Consider the following 5057-nt stretch of genomic DNA (forward strand, 5'->3'; position numbering starts at 1 on the left):
CGTTGGCGTAAATTGGAGCGTAGCCACAGGCGCTGCAAAGGGATACAATAATATATGCGTTGTAGTTTTTGGCGACAGCCAAAGTAGAATCGAAACCGAAGAGATATGGGCGATAAAATAAACTGAAAAGAAAAACTTTATGCTGGTGTTTGTAATAAAAATGTTAACAACTGCAAGTGACAGACGACGCAGAGCAACAGAAATAAGCGCTGGCTAAATGTCATACATACATACATACACACACATTTAGACAACAAGTAAATAGTCCGCCTATATAAATATGTGTGCAATTTCAAGCAAAAATCTGATAAAAACTTCGCTGATCCATGAGTGGGTACCAGGCGACCATTGTGATATTGCAGAAACTGAATGTCGAATGAGTTGGCGGGGAGCTGGTCTCACCGTACGGAAGGGTTTCTAGACGTCGAGGATCAAAGGAGCTACGTAGGCTTAGATAGACATCCGACTGTGATGCACGCATTTTACGAATCCAGATTTTCGCAGATGGTTAGTGGATGAGAAGGTGGAGTCCTCTCAAAGCTCGCTCCTGAACTGTCCAGCTCCCGCAAGATTGATATTTAAAAGCTTATCTAATCACTGAAACTTAAGAAAACTGGGGATATCCTTGCATTGTCCAAGAAATTTAAGTAATTCCAGTACAGTGAGATGTATACCAGATTCATTTTGGTGATGTTGGTTAGTTTGCTGCTTTAAGCAAGTTTTCTATTTCGGTTCCAATTTATGTATGTACTTGCGTCGTACAGATAAAGATGGCTGCACTCGGAAATTTTCTTCCGGAATGCCTTGCTGGATGCCCTTAGCCTCATCTTTGCGAGGCCTGAGCACTCGAATAGAAAGTGTTCGACTGTTTCTTTTGAGCCCTGGTCCTCACAGCTGTGACAGATCCTATTTAAGGGCAAGCCAATGCTTTCGGCATGTACCGCAACGGGTCAGTGCCCTGTGTAGACTGCAGACCTATCAGAATATAGGTATTTTAGGACACCTAGAACTGCCGGGAAATCATGTACGATCATGTACAGTTCCACATGTAGATTGCCCTGAACGAGGCACCCATGTCCACCATGTGGGACACATGCAGTGTGGAGCCGCACCTCGCTAGCTCGTCCGCTCTCTCGTTCGCGCAAATGTTCCTATGCCCCGGAAAACATATTATGGCAATTTCGTATTGTTGCATTCTCTTCGATGGCCTCATTAATTGGGAACGTTTCGGCTTGGAAAAGGCTTGAATGGTCTGGTCTGGTCTGGTCTGGTCTGGTCTGGCGAAAGGATAGCTTAGTTAAATTTGACTTTGGATGTACCTTTACTACTTTCGAATCTGTTAGCGAAATTTCTGCGTAAGTACCTACTGAGAAGTATTTCGATTTCCCTGACAAAGCCAATAATGCAAATGACGCAGCGAACTTTCGTAGAAATGGCGAAATATTTACGTATGTAAAATGTGTGGTATGTATTAATTTATATATGTATGTATTTACTTTGTATGGCTGTGTGCGCTCGTTTATACGATAGATATATTTATCAACGCATACATATTCATAGCTTGACTTGAGCAACAACCAAAAGACAAGTGCGAATGCCAAGAGGTAGAGCGAGTCTGGAAAAGGATCAAAGCGAAGAGTGTCAGAAGAAAAAAAGAAGGGGCATGCCCCCGCCGCGCCGGCAGCAAAGTTGTCGGTCGGAAAAATTTTTTTTTGTTTGAGCAACGAAAATGAATTTTTTATCAATTGAAAGCAATCGAAAACGAGAAGCGGGACGTCAGCAGCAGGCAGACACATGTCTTAACATGCATACATACATACATACATCCATACATCGTTGCAGCAATTGGCACACAGCGCCATACTCGTACAAACTTTTAAACTATCTTCGCTGCTGGTTATTGTCGAAGACAGGGAAATGGGGGGGGGGGAAACAAGCAGCACTGATGACGCAAACGCAAGGACAAAGGGCAAAGGGAACCACAACAAATATGTATGTACATATGTAAGTGAACAAAGGCACGAAGGATGGCAATTTACATGATGGCAATGACCAAGAGCATGGGATTGGGGAGCCAATAGACGAACAGTTCGATGGCAGATAGGTACTTGTGTGTATGTATGTTTGTATTCGCAAAAGGATGCACTTCACTTCTCGATTGTCGCCGCGCCAATCAAGTGTCACAGCGACGCTACCAGAAATAGTAATACGTTAACAATAGTGGCAATTGACTTTTTCAATGGCTTTCGCTTTTCGATGATATGCTCTGGAATTTTTTGGGCATTCACTTTATTGCAAAAGGTTGAGAAGGGAGGGAGGGGGTGGCAAAAGGCGGAGGAGCAGAAGAAATGCAGTTTATTATCGCCTTTTTTGTAATTGACTTTCTGTGTGTCGATTATCTGACGCATACATACACACGTACACACTTACATATCGAGTATTTGTGTGCTCTGCTACTTTTTTTTTTTTTATTCTTTAGAACTCAACTAACAGCTGCAGGCATTCCCTTTAAGTGTTCGAAACCATAAAAATGCGTACATATGCATATTCTTAATGCATTCATGCTGATAGCTAGAGCATATACTATAGATGTATGTATGTATGTATGTATGTATAATCTCGTGTATCATGCTCGCAGTCAATCAATCACCAGCTCGTCAAGCCTTTGGTTTAATGGTACACTTTTTCAATAGTTAGCTCAAAGAACATTGAAAGGCATCTGGAAAGGGAATTCTTTTGAAGAACGACTTGTTCTTTTCAAGAAATAAATCAATTCATAAAAGTTTGGATACATTTATTAAAAGCTGAATATAAAACACTATTATCTGTGGATGCGGACATGCGTAATTAAAGCTATGTATGTGGAGCGAATATGCTGGATCGATATACTAGGCAGCTGAAGAGGGAGGCGAGACGTACTCTTTGCCGCAATAAGAGGAGGGAGTCCGAAATATGGAAGTGCGAAGAGCTTGAAATGCTGGTCGAATGGAAAAGCGCCCGAAAATTTAAGCAGAGAGTTAGGCGACTTACGGAAGGTGTCAAGACCAGGGCGAACTTCTCTAAGAACAACTATGACGACCTACTGACCCATGGTCCAGAACGTACTTCAATTATGAAGGCAACCCATCCCACCCTATTGAATAGTAGCAGCACTGAAAGTAGCGGAGAAAACGAACCCGCTTGACGAGGTACCAATAGACATTTCGCAACAAAGCTGCGGGACCTGAGCCAATGCTCGGACTAAAAAAATTTCTTTGGTGGAATCTGGAAGAAAGATATTTTTTTATGTATTACGAAACAGAAAATATAATAGGTGTATAATATAGTAGGCGTAGAGTCGCCGCATGACTCACGGCACCTCTTCGCATTCGTTTAGTAGCCGCTACAACAACAATAGCTGCTTCGCTGGATTGGCTATGTCGTCGAATGTCGAATGGACGCATACGTTCCAGCCCTGAAAATATGCAACTTCGAGCCCGCTGTTGGTAGCAGAGAAAGAGTATGGCCTCCGCTGCGATGGAAAGACTAAGTGAAAAAGGACTTGGCTTCACGTTTGCCAATTGGCGTTTTAGTTGGCACAGAAGAGAAAGAACTGGTTTGTGCTTTGTTAAACCCGGAAAAAATGGCTTACGCGATTACGATGCCATACCAGAAGAAGTGATGTGGAGCGAAAAATTTTCTTTAATATTCAATATAGAATTTTATGAAATTTTATGAAATTTCTGATCCTAGCAAAAAGATATTTTGCCAAAAGTAGATCTTTTTTGCCATTTTATTAAATTAATGGATTTCAAAAAAATGTCTAGAACAAATATTTTGTCAAACCTCCCTGAAAAATAATAAAAATTGTAATTTAGAGTAGAATCGGCATCTCAACGTAGTGCCTATTTATTTACTTAACCGAAACTCCTATGGACTTACCCAAACTAAGATCGAAATAAATTTATACAATATCACCAATCACCAATTAAATATCACCTTATTTCAAATTCTCATCCCTCTGGCATTCTCCCGCCCCATAAAGTAAAATTTCATGTTTCTGTGTCGTAACTAACTAAATTTGTGATGTTTGACTTTCCTCAACTTAACTTAAATACATAGATAAATTTGTATGTAGATATGGAAATATCCCTGCAGAAAAAAATTATCAATTGATGGAAATTAACTTTTGCTGGATTTCGATATAATATATATTGTTGTTTAAAGTACAAAACCGCGTATCAACAAAATGCAAAATCGCGTATGTGAGGTTGCATAAATTATTTTCTAGACAGTAAAAACACTTATATTTCAAAATGTTGCTCTTTTTTATAAAGCAATCGCATTTCTGGCTAGTATATTTGAGGACGAAGCAAGCAAATCTAATTTTTGGCAACAAATATCAGTTACGCAGTTTTGCAGAATGACGATACGCGGTTTTGTACTTTAAACGACGATATAACATTTGGTTAACTACACATACCAAATTTTACTTTGAATAAAATTTTTTGCCACTTCACAAATACTTTTTCGAATTCAGGTTACATTAAAATGAAGATCGAAATTCTATATTATCATTTTCAAGTTATGTTTGACGGAATTCGAATATGGGACCACCTACAGCAGATTATGTAAACAAATAAGTTTTGCTAAATAATAAATAAATAAACAAGTAAAAACGTTAAAAAAAAATATTGTTTTTCTTATTGATATTATATGTCCAAAAGTAGTTTATTGACATAAAATGCGGACCAAACGCCTTGGACTGTAGATAACTAGAAAAAGGTATTTTTTCGTGAATCAAAATTTAATTTGATTGGACCCGGTGGCCGAGGTATGGTACGTAGGAATGAACAGCCAGGCAAGTCTTGTTTTTTTTTTCAAGTGCAAAATTTTTTCCAGCGTTGGGCATGCATGGTATAAAACGACAAATCTTAGCAATACAGGAATCGGTGCAATTTTATCGATAATATACCTATTTTGATAAGAGTCGGCGAAACAGTAAATTCATATCCAGTACTTACACTAAATAATGAGAGCTGAGAAGGGGGAGTCTTCGTGTGTGCGTATGTATGTTT

This window comes from Rhagoletis zephyria, unplaced genomic scaffold (genome assembly GCF_001687245.7).
Source record: "Rhagoletis zephyria isolate East Lansing unplaced genomic scaffold, Rhagoletis_zephyria_1.1 Rzeph_scaffold_04162, whole genome shotgun sequence".
NCBI lineage: Eukaryota > Metazoa > Arthropoda > Insecta > Diptera > Tephritidae > Rhagoletis > Rhagoletis zephyria.